The 16,334-nt window shown below is 47.3% G+C and overlaps 8 non-coding genes across 8 annotated transcripts; all 8 read right to left on the bottom strand.

The window, feature by feature from the left end:
* Positions 1 to 5,783: 5,783 nt before the first annotated feature.
* LOC142653246 (U2 spliceosomal RNA) lies at positions 5,784 to 5,974 on the bottom strand. Its single transcript, XR_012848184.1, has one exon. It is a non-coding gene; the product is annotated as a U2 spliceosomal RNA (small nuclear RNA).
* Positions 5,975 to 7,212: 1,238 nt separating this feature from the next.
* On the bottom strand, positions 7,213 to 7,403 carry LOC142653548 (U2 spliceosomal RNA). Its single transcript, XR_012848476.1, has one exon. It is a non-coding gene; the product is annotated as a U2 spliceosomal RNA (small nuclear RNA).
* Positions 7,404 to 8,632: 1,229 nt separating this feature from the next.
* On the bottom strand, positions 8,633 to 8,823 carry LOC142653245 (U2 spliceosomal RNA). Its single transcript, XR_012848183.1, has one exon. It is a non-coding gene; the product is annotated as a U2 spliceosomal RNA (small nuclear RNA).
* A 1,238-nt stretch (positions 8,824 to 10,061) lies between these two features.
* LOC142653244 (U2 spliceosomal RNA) lies at positions 10,062 to 10,252 on the bottom strand. The gene has a single exon (XR_012848182.1). It is a non-coding gene; the product is annotated as a U2 spliceosomal RNA (small nuclear RNA).
* Positions 10,253 to 11,477: 1,225 nt separating this feature from the next.
* LOC142653242 (U2 spliceosomal RNA) lies at positions 11,478 to 11,668 on the bottom strand. The gene has a single exon (XR_012848180.1). It is a non-coding gene; the product is annotated as a U2 spliceosomal RNA (small nuclear RNA).
* Positions 11,669 to 12,906: 1,238 nt separating this feature from the next.
* Positions 12,907 to 13,097, bottom strand: LOC142653651 (U2 spliceosomal RNA). Its single transcript, XR_012848575.1, has one exon. It is a non-coding gene; the product is annotated as a U2 spliceosomal RNA (small nuclear RNA).
* A 1,238-nt stretch (positions 13,098 to 14,335) lies between these two features.
* On the bottom strand, positions 14,336 to 14,526 carry LOC142653690 (U2 spliceosomal RNA). The gene has a single exon (XR_012848611.1). It is a non-coding gene; the product is annotated as a U2 spliceosomal RNA (small nuclear RNA).
* Positions 14,527 to 15,776: 1,250 nt separating this feature from the next.
* LOC142653658 (U2 spliceosomal RNA) lies at positions 15,777 to 15,967 on the bottom strand. The gene has a single exon (XR_012848582.1). It is a non-coding gene; the product is annotated as a U2 spliceosomal RNA (small nuclear RNA).
* Positions 15,968 to 16,334: the final 367 nt, after the last annotated feature.

The raw sequence follows: 16,334 nt of genomic DNA, 5'->3' as shown, positions 1-16,334 counted from the left end.
TTACATCTTCTATTCTTTTGTCTTTTAGGTTAAAAAGGTTCACTATTTTTTCTAAAATCTTATACTGGTCTGGCAGGTTAAAAGCATATGGCGAGCTTAAAACCGTAGAGAACCATCCGTACCTCCTCATAAAATAGCCAGTGTTAAAACGGATAAAATAAGACCAGTAGTGTTCCTTAAAAACAGTATTAAGACACAATGTAAAAAAATTGATTAAAAGAAATGCCTTTATATTTGGAAAATCTTTACCACCCATTAGCTTTGGCAACATCACTTTTTCTCTCCTGAGCTTCTCCATCCTAGAATTCCATAAAAATGTAAAACATGCCTTGGTAATCTTTTTTAATAAAATATCAGGGGGAGGGAAAACCATACTTAGATACAATAAAATTGGTAAAATCACCATTTTTGTGATTAAAATTTTTCCCTCCATTGTCAGTTTTCTAAGATTCCATGAACAAATTTTCTTATTAACTTTTTGTGCCACCAAGTCCCAACTGATAAAACCATTGTTTGACTCATTGAAGGAGACCCCTAAAATCTGTACAGACTCCGACACAGGGACTGGAATGTCCTGTAAAATCATGTTGCCAATATTTAAAATATTACTTTTATTAAAATTGACTTTAAAACCGGAGGAGCAGCAAAATTGGTATATCTGTTGTAATGCTTTTTGCAGTGACGGGGCGTCCCTGCACAGGACCGCAACATCATCCATGTACCCCACTACTTTTGCCTCTAGTCCCCCCCCCCCGCCCGGCAGGGGGACTCCACATATCTGCCTGTCATTCCTCAATCTGCAGAGTAGAGGCTCGATCGCACATATAAAAAGTAGTGGGGACAAGGGACACCCCTGCTTCACTCCGGAGTTTAAAAGGACATCCTGTGTCTTAAAACCCTTTACTAAAATCTTGCTCGTGCAATTTTCATAAAAGGCCTTCAGAGACTGTAAAAAACCTTCTGGTATACCCATCTTTTCTAAAACCTTAAAAAGATAAAAATGTGATACTCTATCAAAGGCTTTCTCGAAATCTATAGATAAAACCGCCAATCTACCTTTTCTCTCCTTCGTATCACTAATAACATCTTTTAAAAGGTTTAAATTGTCCCATATGCTCCTCCCAGGTATCCCACAGACTTGGTTGGAGTGGACGATTTTTTCTATAACAGCCTTTAGCCTATTCGCGCAAATCTTGGCCATTATTTTATAGTCTGCGTTTAGTAAGGTGATAGGCCTCCAGTTTTTAATATCTGTTTTGTCCCCCTTTTTATAAAGCAGGGATACCTCACCTTTCTTCCAGGACCCCGGGAGGGCTTTTGTTCTAAAAACTTGAGTAAAAAGGGAATAGAGATCCTCTTTTAAAACTCCATAAAATGTGACATAAAACTCTATGGGTATACCATCAGGGCCAGGGACTTTACCTGTTTTAAAACTCTTGATGGTATCTAAAATCTCCTGTTCCGTAATATCCTGTAATAAAAAATCTTTGGAGACAGGATTTAAAACAGCGTCAACCTCCTTCAATGAGTCGTTCATCAAATCAACATTAACAAGTTTTATATTAAAAAGATCCGCATAAAATCTGTGTACCTTTTTTAAAATATTGTCAGTGTTTGTATCTCCATCAACATTGTCTAACAGGGTATGCTTATCGTTAATTTTCTTAAAAAAGTACCTGGAGCAGGTCTCATTTTCCTCGAGGTGTTTCATTTTTGAACGAAAGACAATTTCCTTACCTCTCTGCTCCAGGCACTGGGAGATCTCCTTCCTAATCTCCATAATCTCCTCCTCCACCTGCATACCCTGTTCTCTGAACTTGTATTGGGTCTGCAGACGGGTATTCAAATTAGCAAAAAAATCCTGTTTTTCTTTAGCTTTTCTCCTTCCGATTTTTATGAAAAAGTCTCTTATTTTTATTTTTATTTTCTCCCACCATGAGACTATGGACATATTTGGATGTCTTACCCGTCTGCAGCCCTTATAAAAGGTAATAAAATCAGATAAAATTTGCGGATCATCTAAAAGGGAAACGTTCATTTTCCAGGCTTTTTTGACAGTATTTTTCCCAATATCATTTTTAACTTTAAAATACAATAATTTATGATCAGATAAAACATTGGGATTAAGATCACATTTAAAAGGCAGTACTTGATAAGAGCAGAATATAAAATCGATCCTGGAGCTACAGTTCACATTGCTCCAGGTGACGCCGGCCTCTGCAGATAAATTGCTGTTACATTTCTTAAAAACATCAGTAAGTTTAAAATCAGTAACTATATCTTTTAATAATGAGGAGGTTTTGTCATAATTCCTGCTTACTGAGTTAGAGAACCGGCGTTCCCCCTTTAAAATACAATTAAAATCACCCGCTAAAACAAGTGGCTCTGAATCGTTTAAAAAAAGGGGTAAAATCTCTAGCATTCTAGCTCTTTCATTCTTGTCCGAGGACCCATAAAAATTTAAAAACTGCCATCTAATACCGTCTATAAAAGCTTTGACCAATAAAATTATACCTGGTAAAATTTCATTAAAACTGTCAATTAAAACGTTCCCTTTAAATAAAATGGCGACACCTGCGGCTCTGGAATCGTTAGACCCGGACCACACTGAAGGTCCGAGTCTCCAGTCTTCCTTATATTTGTTGTAGTTCGTGCGATGTGGGATACAGCATTCCTGTAGGAAAAAAACGGTGGCGGAAAAAATAGAAAGATAGTCAAACAGGGCAGCTCTTCTCGTCTTGGAATGCACGCTCCTAACATTTAAGGAAATGCCACCTAACTCTGCCATGAGGAAAAGGGAAAAGAGACAGTCTTATGTAATCTTACCCGAGGTGGCCTCAGCAGTCCTCGGCGTTACCAGAGACCTCACTCGAACTCTCATCGCCCTCCGACTTCAAACCGACTGTATAAGTTGAGGAGATTGGAGAGGAACTCATGTCAGACAGCTGACCCCCCGCCATACCTGAGGCACTTATCGAAAATGGGTCCCAGATGGACTCCACGGGCAAGGTTTCTGGAGCATTTTGTATGGCAGCCTCCTCCCCTACGATAGGGGCAGGAAACGCACTCGCGGCCGTTTCAGGGACTTCTGTCACCTCAGAGGCAGCTATGCTTGTCTCCCCCAACTGGCGAGAAGGGGGGAGACCTTCAGCTGGTGCTTCCGGGGGCGCGTCAACTGGTTTCCCTGCTTTCGCTCTAGCAGGTACTCCCATCGGCACCCCCGCTGCCACCTCTGAGTACGCCCTACGCCTCTTAGACCTAGCTGCCGCTCCGCCCGGGTCCTCTGCCTCAGGTACAGGCTGACCCAGCATCTCCTGCGGCCCAGGCGGATCAGCTTCATCCGAACTACCCATCTCCTCCGTTTCCTGAGGGGGCTTTTTCGTCCGCTGATCACTGGCTCTTCTCTTAAACCGCCTTTGCTCCTTTGGGTCACCTGTTTGGGGGGGTCTGCTGGAGGTGTCCATGTCATCTGCCTCTTCACCTCTTGGTTCCTCTCCTTGTGCGGGGGCGATCTGGCCTGCTGGCTGCTCTGGACGCCTCGGCCGGACCTCGGGTTGTTCCGATCTGTGGGGACAAGTAGCATATAGATGACCAACTCGGCTGCAAAAACGACACCTTTTCCCCAGAGGGCAAGTTTTGGCCTCGTGCTCAGAGCTGCCACAGTTCCTACAGGTGCTTTCGCAGAACTCTTTGGTGTGACCGTACTTTTGACATTTTCTACAGAATGTATAAAAAAGATCTCCTGCCATATCACCTAATTTAAAGCGTGCTGGCGGCAACATTATCCCCCCTGCTGTATTGGCATCTCTATAACAAGTTACTAAAAATCTCCACTTTGACGTCCAAACTCCAACTTCGTTCATTATTTTGCCAATACATTTAACACTTTTGAAATAGGGGGATAAAAAGGACATCACATCTTTTAAATCAGCAAACGGGCAGTACATTTTTATCACAATCATCTTAGTGATGTCCAACACATGTTCGTAAAATTCAATACCGTCCAGTCTCGGATCGTTTTTTACCATGTATGCCGCCAGCAGATCTTGGAACACTCCATTCTGTACAAAAGTTATGTCGTATGTTCTTCTCCTAGGATAGTCTTGTACCGCCAATATCTCCCGCTTCTGAATGTTGAAAATGCCAACAAGCACGGTCTCCACCAAGAACTTCAGGCCGCAGGTCGTCGCCTTCTCTTCTGATACAATAACACGGATTGTATTCTTTATCCGGGCATACGCCGGTATCTCACCAGGACTTTCGTCCATGGTGAGGGGATTTCTGGAAAGTCACGCCACCCGTTGGTGACGCAACGTCTACGCAGCTTCCCCTTTTCGGCCGAAGCCTACACGGGGGATATGTGGATCACAACTCGTTGCTCAGGACTAAGCCTCTCTCCCAAATAGCAGCACGGGGGTGAAGTCCAGGCGAACCTGGACGATCCCCCGAGGCCGAGAGAGAGGGTACCTGAGCACCTCCCAACTAAGACCAGGCAGCACTGACTACAAGTAACCAGCACTACACTTGATCTCAGCCAGAAGGCCGAGAAGCCATAACCCGAACGGGCCGCGCGTTGCCCGAGCCTGCCCGATACTGCTGTTCAGCCCTTGCAGCGATTCAGCCTACTTCTAGGCAATTCCATGGGGCCCTGCAGGCTCACACACTCACAGCTACACGGGAGGTGAATAAAGGCCGGAGAGGAAGCCAGACAGGATTTGCTTCTTTTGCTTGCACCACAATGCAGTGCTGAAAGAGGAGGAATCTACATAAAAACGCCTTCCTGGCAACGCCCAAATGCCCTGCTGCCATGCAGATAAACACTGGCAGCGGCAGCAAGTGCATGCCCACAGCCACCCCTTGTTCCTTCACACCTTGTATCAGCTGTAATCCAGTCCAGTCCAGTGCTGCCTGCTGAGCAGCACTGACCAACACTGCCTGGGCCCAGGCTTTTATCTCTGAGGCCCCATTATGATGTCAGAAAGCTGGCTCTGGCTCCTCAGGGCTCCACTATGACACGTGCAAAGTTCCGTCTGAACTTTATATAAGACGGTGCGGCTCAGTCAGTCACTCAGTGTTGCCTGAGAGGGCAACACTGCAACAGCCGGCCGCCAGGCTGTCTTTTTTTGCACAGCTAGTTGCCTCCAGGAGGCCACAAGAGGGAGACAAGGGACTGCAAAATGGAAAATAAGCATCCACCAACTTTACAGACAACTTCTCCTTGCTCCTACAACCTCCATCCTTGCACAGTTTGTTATTCTTCTAGGTAACATAGTAACAAATCCAAATTGCTGCTCTCTTTGTAGGCAAGCAAGGCTTTGTTGCAACTGCAATTCTTACTCCTTCTTGAAATGTAGGGACGACAGTACATTCCATCACATCCATCTAGTGTACACAGGTAGGTCCATTGTGGCGGGCGGGCGGGCGGCTTTAATGGCTGTTTGCTGTTCCCCTACTCCACTATTTGACTGTGGTGCTGCATCAATCAGTGGCTGGCTCAGGTGCAGCTCTTTAACTTACCTAAAAGGGAGGGCGGAGAGAAGACAAGGAAGGTGAATGAGCTGTTCCAATGTGAAATGCCGGAAACACAGACACACAGACGACACAAAACAAGAGGTGGCAATGTATTCATTAATTGCATTTAATCAATTAGCTCATTATCACTCATGCATTGTCCAAGAGGTGTTGAAATAATGGGATTAAAAGGGGAGATCCCTTCAGAAAGACAGAAACAATGGCAAACACAAAAAACACTTTTGGAATCTGATTTTAGTCAACACATAAGGAAAGGGTGCACCGGTCCTGGAAATACTGCAATACCAGGTCAATGCGTGGAGTGGACAGAGCAAGCTCTATTTCCATCTCCCTGTTCTAAAAATCCATTTAATATATGGTCCCCAGATAGGGGACGTATCAGATATTAAACTGATAAGAACAGATACTACACTTGATCTTAGCCAAAAGGCCGAGAAGCGATAACCCGAACGGGCCGCGCGTTGCCCGAGCCTGCCCGATACTGCTGTTCAGCCCTTGCAGCGATTCAGCCTACTTCTAGGCAATTCCATGGGGCCCTGCAGGCTCACACACTCACAGCTACACGGGAGGTGAATAAAGGCCGGAGAGGAAGCCAGACAGGATTTGCTTCTTTTGCTTGCACCACAATGCAGTGCTGAAAGAGGAGGAATCTACATAAAAACGCCTTCCTGGCAACGCCCAAATGCCCTGCTGCCATGCAGATAAACACTGGCAGCGGCAGCAAGTGCATGCCCACAGCCACCCCTTGTTCCTTCACACCTTGTATCAGCTGTAATCCAGTCCAGTCCAGTGCTGCCTGCTGAGCAGCACTGACCAACACTGCCTGGGCCCAGGCTTTTATCTCTGAGGCCCCATTATGATGTCAGAAAGCTGGCTCTGGCTCCTCAGGGCTCCACTATGACACGTGCAAAGTTCCGTCTGAACTTTATATAAGACGGTGCGGCTCAGTCAGTCACTCAGTGTTGCCTGAGAGGGCAACACTGCAACAGCCGGCCGCCAGGCTGTCTTTTTTTGCACAGCTAGTTGCCTCCAGGAGGCCACAAGAGGGAGACAAGGGACTGCAAAATGGAAAATAAGCATCCACCAACTTTACAGACAACTTCTCCTTGCTCCTACAACCTCCATCCTTGCACAGTTTGTTATTCTTCTAGGTAACATAGTAACAAATCCAAATTGCTGCTCTCTTTGTAGGCAAGCAAGGCTTTGTTGCAACTGCAATTCTTACTCCTTCTTGAAATGTAGGGACGACAGTACATTCCATCACATCCATCTAGTGTACACAGGTAGGTCCATTGTGGCGGGCGGGCGGGCGGGCGGCTTTAATGGCTGTTTGCTGTTCCCCTACTCCACTCCACTATTTGACTGTGGTGCTGCATCAATCAGTGGCTGGCTCAGGTGCAGCTCTTTAACTTACCTAAAAGGGAGGGCGGAGAGAAGACAAGGAAGGTGAATGAGCAGTTCCAATGTGAAATGCCGGAAACACAGACACACAGACGACACAAAACAAGAGGTGGCAATGTATTCATTAATTGCATTTAATCAATTAGCTCATTATCACTCATGCATTGTCCAACAGGTGTTGAAATAATGGGATTAAAAGGGGAGATCCCTTCAGAAAGACAGAAACAATGGCAAACACAAAAAACACTTTTGGAATCTGATTTTAGTCAACACATAAGGAAAGGGTGCACCGGTCCTGGAAATACTGCAATACCAGGTCAATGCGTGGAGTGGACAGAGCAAGCTCTATTTCCATCTCCCTGTTATAAAAATCCATTTAATATATGGTCCCCAGATAGGGGACGTATCAGATATTAAACTGATAAGAACAGATACTACACTTGATCTTAGCCAAAAGGCCGAGAAGCGATAACCCGAACGGGCCGCGCGTTGCCCGAGCCTGCCCGATACTGCTGTTCAGCCCTTGCAGCGATTCAGCCTACTTCTAGGCAATTCCATGGGGCCCTGCAGGCTCACACACTCACAGCTACACGGGAGGTGAATAAAGGCCGGAGAGGAAGCCAGACAGGATTTGCTTCTTTTGCTTGCACCACAATGCAGTGCTGAAAGAGGAGGAATCTACATAAAAACGCCTTCCTGGCAACGCCCAAATGCCCTGCTGCCATGCAGATAAACACTGGCAGCGGCAGCAAGTGCATGCCCATAGCCACCCCTTGTTCCTTCACACCTTGTATCAGCTGTAATCCAGTCCAGTCCAGTGCTGCCTGCTGAGCAGCACTGACCAACACTGCCTGGGCCCAGGCTTTTATCTCTGAGGCCCCATTATGATGTCAGAAAGCTGGCTCTGGCTCCTCAGGGCTCCACTATGACACGTGCAAAGTTCCGTCTGAACTTTATATAAGACGGTGCGGCTCAGTCAGTCACTCAGTGTTGCCTGAGAGGGCAACACTGCAACAGCCGGCCGCCAGGCTGTCTTTTTTTGCACAGCTAGTTGCCTCCAGGAGGCCACAAGAGGGAGACAAGGGACTGCAAAATGGAAAATAAGCATCCACCAACTTTACAGACAACTTCTCCTTGCTCCTACAACCTCCATCCTTGCACAGTTTGTTATTCTTCTAGGTAACATAGTAACAAATCCAAATTGCTGCTCTCTTTGTAGGCAAGCAAGGCTTTGTTGCAACTGCAATTCTTACTCCTTCTTGAAATGTAGGGACGACAGTACATTCCATCACATCCATCTAGTGTACACAGGTAGGTCCATTGTGGCGGGCGGGCGGGCGGCTTTAATGGCTGTTTGCTGTTCCCCTACTCCACTATTTGACTGTGGTGCTGCATCAATCAGTGGCTGGCTCAGGTGCAGCTCTTTAACTTACCTAAAAGGGAGGGCGGAGAGAAGACAAGGAAGGTGAATGAGCTGTTCCAATGTGAAATGCCGGAAACACAGACACACAGACGACACAAAACAAGAGGTGGCAATGTATTCATTAATTGCATTTAATCAATTAGCTCATTATCACTCATGCATTGTCCAAGAGGTGTTGAAATAATGGGATTAAAAGGGGAGATCCCTTCAGAAAGACAGAAACAATGGCAAACACAAAAAACACTTTTGGAATCTGATTTTAGTCAACACATAAGGAAAGGGTGCACCGGTCCTGGAAATACTGCAATACCAGGTCAATGCGTGGAGTGGACAGAGCAAGCTCTATTTCCATCTCCCTGTTCTAAAAATCCATTTAATATATGGTCCCCAGATAGGGGACGTATCAGATATTAAACTGATAAGAACAGATACTACACTTGATCTTAGCCAAAAGGCCGAGAAGCGATAACCCGAACGGGCCGCGCGTTGCCCGAGCCTGCCCGATACTGCTGTTCAGCCCTTGCAGCGATTCAGCCTACTTCTAGGCAATTCCATGGGGCCCTGCAGGCTCACACACTCACAGCTACACGGGAGGTGAATAAAGGCCGGAGAGGAAGCCAGACAGGATTTGCTTCTTTTGCTTGCACCACAATGCAGTGCTGAAAGAGGAGGAATCTACATAAAAACGCCTTCCTGGCAACGCCCAAATGCCCTGCTGCCATGCAGATAAACACTGGCAGCGGCAGCAAGTGCATGCCCACAGCCACCCCTTGTTCCTTCACACCTTGTATCAGCTGTAATCCAGTCCAGTCCAGTGCTGCCTGCTGAGCAGCACTGACCAACACTGCCTGGGCCCAGGCTTTTATCTCTGAGGCCCCATTATGATGTCAGAAAGCTGGCTCTGGCTCCTCAGGGCTCCACTATGACACGTGCAAAGTTCCGTCTGAACTTTATATAAGACGGTGCGGCTCAGTCAGTCACTCAGTGTTGCCTGAGAGGGCAACACTGCAACAGCCGGCCGCCAGGCTGTCTTTTTTTGCACAGCTAGTTGCCTCCAGGAGGCCACAAGAGGGAGACAAGGGACTGCAAAATGGAAAATAAGCATCCACCAACTTTACAGACAACTTCTCCTTGCTCCTACAACCTCCATCCTTGCACAGTTTGTTATTCTTCTAGGTAACATAGTAACAAATCCAAATTGCTGCTCTCTTTGTAGGCAAGCAAGGCTTTGTTGCAACTGCAATTCTTACTCCTTCTTGAAATGTAGGGACGACAGTACATTCCATCACATCCATCTAGTGTACACAGGTAGGTCCATTGTGGCGGGCGGGCGGGCGGGCGGCTTTAATGGCTGTTTGCTGTTCCCCTACTCCACTCCACTATTTGACTGTGGTGCTGCATCAATCAGTGGCTGGCTCAGGTGCAGCTCTTTAACTTACCTAAAAGGGAGGGCGGAGAGAAGACAAGGAAGGTGAATGAGCTGTTCCAATGTGAAATGCCGGAAACACAGACACACAGACGACACAAAACAAGAGGTGGCAATGTATTCATTAATTGCATTTAATCAATTAGCTCATTATCACTCATGCATTGTCCAAGAGGTGTTGAAATAATGGGATTAAAAGGGGAGATCCCTTCAGAAAGACAGAAACAATGGCAAACACAAAAAACACTTTTGGAATCTGATTTTAGTCAACACATAAGGAAAGGGTGCACCGGTCCTGGAAATACTGCAATACCAGGTCAATGCGTGGAGTGGACAGAGCAAGCTCTATTTCCATCTCCCTGTTCTAAAAATCCATTTAATATATGGTCCCCAGATAGGGGACGTATCAGATATTAAACTGATAAGAACAGATACTACACTTGATCTTAGCCAAAAGGCCGAGAAGCGATAACCCGAACGGGCCGCGCGTTGCCCGAGCCTGCCCGATACTGCTGTTCAGCCCTTGCAGCGATTCAGCCTACTTCTAGGCAATTCCATGGGGCCCTGCAGGCTCACACACTCACAGCTACACGGGAGGTGAATAAAGGCCGGAGAGGAAGCCAGACAGGATTTGCTTCTTTTGCTTGCACCACAATGCAGTGCTGAAAGAGGAGGAATCTACATAAAAACGCCTTCCTGGCAACGCCCAAATGCCCTGCTGCCATGCAGATAAACACTGGCAGCGGCAGCAAGTGCATGCCCACAGCCACCCCTTGTTCCTTCACACCTTGTATCAGCTGTAATCCAGTCCAGTCCAGTGCTGCCTGCTGAGCAGCACTGACCAACACTGCCTGGGCCCAGGCTTTTATCTCTGAGGCCCCATTATGATGTCAGAAAGCTGGCTCTGGCTCCTCAGGGCTCCACTATGACACGTGCAAAGTTCCGTCTGAACTTTATATAAGACGGTGCGGCTCAGTCAGTCACTCAGTGTTGCCTGAGAGGGCAACACTGCAACAGCCGGCCGCCAGGCTGTCTTTTTTTGCACAGCTAGTTGCCTCCAGGAGGCCACAAGAGGGAGACAAGGGACTGCAAAATGGAAAATAAGCATCCACCAACTTTACAGACAACTTCTCCTTGCTCCTACAACCTCCATCCTTGCACAGTTTGTTATTCTTCTAGGTAACATAGTAACAAATCCAAATTGCTGCTCTCTTTGTAGGCAAGCAAGGCTTTGTTGCAACTGCAATTCTTACTCCTTCTTGAAATGTAGGGACGACAGTACATTCCATCACATCCATCTAGTGTACACAGGTAGGTCCATTGTGGCGGGCGGGCGGCTTTAATGGCTGTTTGCTGTTCCCCTACTCCACTATTTGACTGTGGTGCTGCATCAATCAGTGGCTGGCTCAGGTGCAGCTCTTTAACTTACCTAAAAGGGAGGGCGGAGAGAAGACAAGGAAGGTGAATGAGCTGTTCCAATGTGAAATGCCGGAAACACAGACACACAGACGACACAAAACAAGAGGTGGCAATGCATTCATTAATTGCATTTAATCAATTAGCTCATTATCACTCATGCATTGTCCAAGAGGTGTTGAAATAATGGGATTAAAAGGGGAGATCCCTTCAGAAAGACAGAAACAATGGCAAACACAAAAAACACTTTTGGAATCTGATTTTAGTCAACACATAAGGAAAGGGTGCACCGGTCCTGGAAATACTGCAATACCAGGTCAATGCGTGGAGTGGACAGAGCAAGCTCTATTTCCATCTCCCTGTTCTAAAAATCCATTTAATATATGGTCCCCAGATAGGGGACGTATCAGATATTAAACTGATAAGAACAGATACTACACTTGATCTTAGCCAAAAGGCCGAGAAGCGATAACCCGAACGGGCCGCGCGTTGCCCGAGCCTGCCCGATACTGCTGTTCAGCCCTTGCAGCGATTCAGCCTACTTCTAGGCAATTCCATGGGGCCCTGCAGGCTCACACACTCACAGCTACACGGGAGGTGAATAAAGGCCGGAGAGGAAGCCAGACAGGATTTGCTTCTTTTGCTTGCACCACAATGCAGTGCTGAAAGAGGAGGAATCTACATAAAAACGCCTTCCTGGCAACGCCCAAATGCCCTGCTGCCATGCAGATAAACACTGGCAGCGGCAGCAAGTGCATGCCCACAGCCACCCCTTGTTCCTTCACACCTTGTATCAGCTGTAATCCAGTCCAGTCCAGTGCTGCCTGCTGAGCAGCACTGACCAACACTGCCTGGGCCCAGGCTTTTATCTCTGAGGCCCCATTATGATGTCAGAAAGCTGGCTCTGGCTCCTCAGGGCTCCACTATGACACGTGCAAAGTTCCGTCTGAACTTTATATAAGACGGTGCGGCTCAGTCAGTCACTCAGTGTTGCCTGAGAGGGCAACACTGCAACAGCCGGCCGCCAGGCTGTCTTTTTTTGCACAGCTAGTTGCCTCCAGGAGGCCACAAGAGGGAGACAAGGGACTGCAAAATGGAAAATAAGCATCCACCAACTTTACAGACAACTTCTCCTTGCTCCTACAACCTCCATCCTTGCACAGTTTGTTATTCTTCTAGGTAACATAGTAACAAATCCAAATTGCTGCTCTCTTTGTAGGCAAGCAAGGCTTTGTTGCAACTGCAATTCTTACTCCTTCTTGAAATGTAGGGACGACAGTACATTCCATCACATCCATCTAGTGTACACAGGTAGGACCATTGTGGCGGGCGGGCGGGCGGGCGGCTTTAATGGCTGTTTGCTGTTCCCCTACTCCACTCCACTATTTGACTGTGGTGCTGCATCAATCAGTGGCTGGCTCAGGTGCAGCTCTTTAACTTACCTAAAAGGGAGGGCGGAGAGAAGACAAGGAAGGTGAATGAGCTGTTCCAATGTGAAATGCCGGAAACACAGACACACAGACGACACAAAACAAGAGGTGGCAATGTATTCATTAATTGCATTTAATCAATTAGCTCATTATCACTCATGCATTGTCCAAGAGGTGTTGAAATAATGGGATTAAAAGGGGAGATCCCTTCAGAAAGACAGAAACAATGGCAAACACAAAAAACACTTTTGGAATCTGATTTTAGTCAACACATAAGGAAAGGGTGCACCGGTCCTGGAAATACTCCAATACCAGGTCAATGCGTGGAGTGGACAGAGCAAGCTCTATTTCCATCTCCCTGTTCTAAAAATACATTTAATATATGGTCCCCAGATAGGGGACGTATCAGATATTAAACTGATAAGAACAGATACTACACTTGATCTTAGCCAAAAGGCCGAGAAGCGATAACCCGAACGGGCCGCGCGTTGCCCGAGCCTGCCCGATACTGCTGTTCAGCCCTTGCAGCGATTCAGCCTACTTCTAGGCAATTCCATGGGGCCCTGCAGGCTCACACACTCACAGCTACACGGGAGGTGAATAAAGGCCGGAGAGGAAGCCAGACAGGATTTGCTTCTTTTGCTTGCACCACAATGCAGTGCTGAAAGAGGAGGAATCTACATAAAAACGCCTTCCTGGCAACGCCCAAATGCCCTGCTGCCATGCAGATAAACACTGGCAGCGGCAGCAAGTGCATGCCCACAGCCACCCCTTGTTCCTTCACACCTTGTATCAGCTGTAATCCAGTCCAGTCCAGTGCTGCCTGCTGAGCAGCACTGACCAACACTGCCTGGGCCCAGGCTTTTATCTCTGAGGCCCCATTATGATGTCAGAAAGCTGGCTCTGGCTCCTCAGGGCTCCACTATGACACGTGCAAAGTTCCGTCTGAACTTTATATAAGACGGTGCGGCTCAGTCAGTCACTCAGTGTTGCCTGAGAGGGCAACACTGCAACAGCCGGCCGCCAGGCTGTCTTTTTTTGCACAGCTAGTTGCCTCCAGGAGGCCACAAGAGGGAGACAAGGGACTGCAAAATGGAAAATAAGCATCCACCAACTTTACAGACAACTTCTCCTTGCTCCTACAACCTCCATCCTTGCACAGTTTGTTATTCTTCTAGGTAACATAGTAACAAATCCAAATTGCTGCTCTCTTTGTAGGCAAGCAAGGCTTTGTTGCAACTGCAATTCTTACTCCTTCTTGAAATGTAGGGACGACAGTACATTCCATCACATCCATCTAGTGTACACAGGTAGGTCCATTGTGGCGGGCGGGCGGGCGGGCGGCTTTAATGGCTGTTTGCTGTTCCCCTACTCCACTCCACTATTTGACTGTGGTGCTGCATCAATCAGTGGCTGGCTCAGGTGCAGCTCTTTAACTTACCTAAAAGGGAGGGCGGAGAGAAGACAAGGAAGGTGAATGAGCTGTTCCAATGTGAAATGCCGGAAACACAGACACACAGACGACACAAAACAAGAGGTGGCAATGTATTCATTAATTGCATTTAATCAATTAGCTCATTATCACTCATGCATTGTCCAACAGGTGTTGAAATAATGGGATTAAAAGGGGAGATCCCTTCAGAAAGACAGAAACAATGGCAAACACAAAAAACACTTTTGGAATCTGATTTTAGTCAACACATAAGGAAAGGGTGCACCGGTCCTGGGAATACTGCAATACCAGGTCAATGCGTGGAGTGGACAGAGCAAGCTCTATTTCCATCTCCCTGTTCTAAAAATACATTTAATATATGGTCGCCAGATAGGGGACGTATCAGATATTAAACTGATAAGAACAGATACTACACTTGATCTTAGCCAAAAGGCCGAGAAGCGATAACCCGAACGGGCCGCGCGTTGCCCGAGCCTGCCCGATACTGCTGTTCAGCTCTTGCAGCGATTCAGCCTACTTCTAGGCAATTCCATGGGGCCCTGCAGGCTCACACACTCACAGCTACACGGGAGGTGAATAAAGGCCGGAGAGGAAGCCAGACAGGATTTGCTTCTTTTGCTTGCACCACAATGCAGTGCTGAAAGAGGAGGAATCTACATAAAAATGCCTTCCTGGCAACGCCCAAATGCCCTGCTGCCATGCAGATAAACACTGGCAGCGGCAGCAAGTGCATGCCCACAGCCACCCCTTGTTCCTTCACACCTTGTATCAGCTGTAATCCAGTCCAGTCCAGTGCTGCCTGCTGAGCAGCACTGACCAACACTGCCTGGGCCCAGGCTTTTATCTCTGAGGCCCCATTATGATGTCAGAAAGCTGGCTCTGGCTCCTCAGGGCTCCACTATGACACGTGCAAAGTTCCGTCTGAACTTTATATAAGACAGTGCGGCTCAGTCAGTCACTCAGTGTTGCCTGAGAGGGCAACACTGCAACAGCCGGCCGCCAGGCTGTCTTTTTTTGCACAGCTAGTTGCCTCCAGGAGGCCACAAGAGGGAGACAAGGGACTGCAAAATGGAAAATAAGCATCCACCAACTTTACAGACAACTTCTCCTTGCTCCTACAACCTCCATCCTTGCACAGTTTGTTATTCTTCTAGGTAACATAGTAACAAATCCAAATTGCTGCTCTCTTTGTAGGCAAGCAAGGCTTTGTTGCAACTGCAATTCTTACTCCTTCTTGAAATGTAGGGACGACAGTACATTCCATCACATCCATCTAGTGTACACAGGTAGGTCCATTGTGGCGGGCGGGCGGGCGGGCCGGCGGGCGGGCGGCTTTAATGGCTGTTTGCTGTTCCCCTACTCCACTCCACTATTTGACTGTGGTGCTGCATCAATCAGTGGCTGGCTCAGGTGCAGCTCTTTAACTTACCTAAAAGGGAGGGCGGAGAGAAGACAAGGAAGGTGAATGAGCTGTTCCAATGTGAAATGCCGGAAACACAGACACACAGACGACACAAAACAAGAGGTGGCAATGTATTCATTAATTGCATTTAATCAATTAGCTCATTATCACTCATGCATTGTCCAACAGGTGTTGAAATAATGGGATTAAAAGGGGAGATCCCTTCAGAAAGACAGAAACAATGGCAAACACAAAAAACACTTTTGGAATCTGATTTTAGTCAACACATAAGGAAAGGGTGCACCGGTCCTGGAAATACTGCAATACCAGGTCAATGCGTGGAGTGGACAGAGCAAGCTCTATTTCCATCTCCCTGTTCTAAAAATACATTTAATATATGGTTCCCAGATAGGGGACGTATCAGATATTAAACTGATAAGAACAGATACTACACTTGATCTTAGCCAAAAGGCCGAGAAGCGATAACCCGAACGGGCCGCGCGTTGCCCGAGCCTGCCCGATACTGCTGTTCAGCCCTTGCAGCGATTCAGCCTACTTCTAGGCAATTCCATGGGGCCCTGCAGGCTCACACACTCACAGCTACACGGGAGGTGAATAAAGGCCGGAGAGGAAGCCAGACAGGATTTGCTTCTTTTGCTTGCACCACAATGCAGTGCTGAAAGAGGAGGAATCTACATAAAAACGCCTTCCTGGCAACGCCCAAATGCCCTGCTGCCATGCAGATAAACACTGGCAGCGGCAGCAAGTGCATGCCCACAGCCACCCCTTGTTCCTTCACACCTTGTATCAGCTGTAATCCAGTCCAGTCCAGTGCTGCCTGCTGAGCAGCA

Source organism: Rhinoderma darwinii, chromosome 5 (assembly GCF_050947455.1).
Source record: "Rhinoderma darwinii isolate aRhiDar2 chromosome 5, aRhiDar2.hap1, whole genome shotgun sequence".
NCBI lineage: Eukaryota > Metazoa > Chordata > Amphibia > Anura > Rhinodermatidae > Rhinoderma > Rhinoderma darwinii.
Note: the sequence above shows the minus strand (reverse complement) of the source record. Positions and strands in the feature narration are given on the sequence as shown.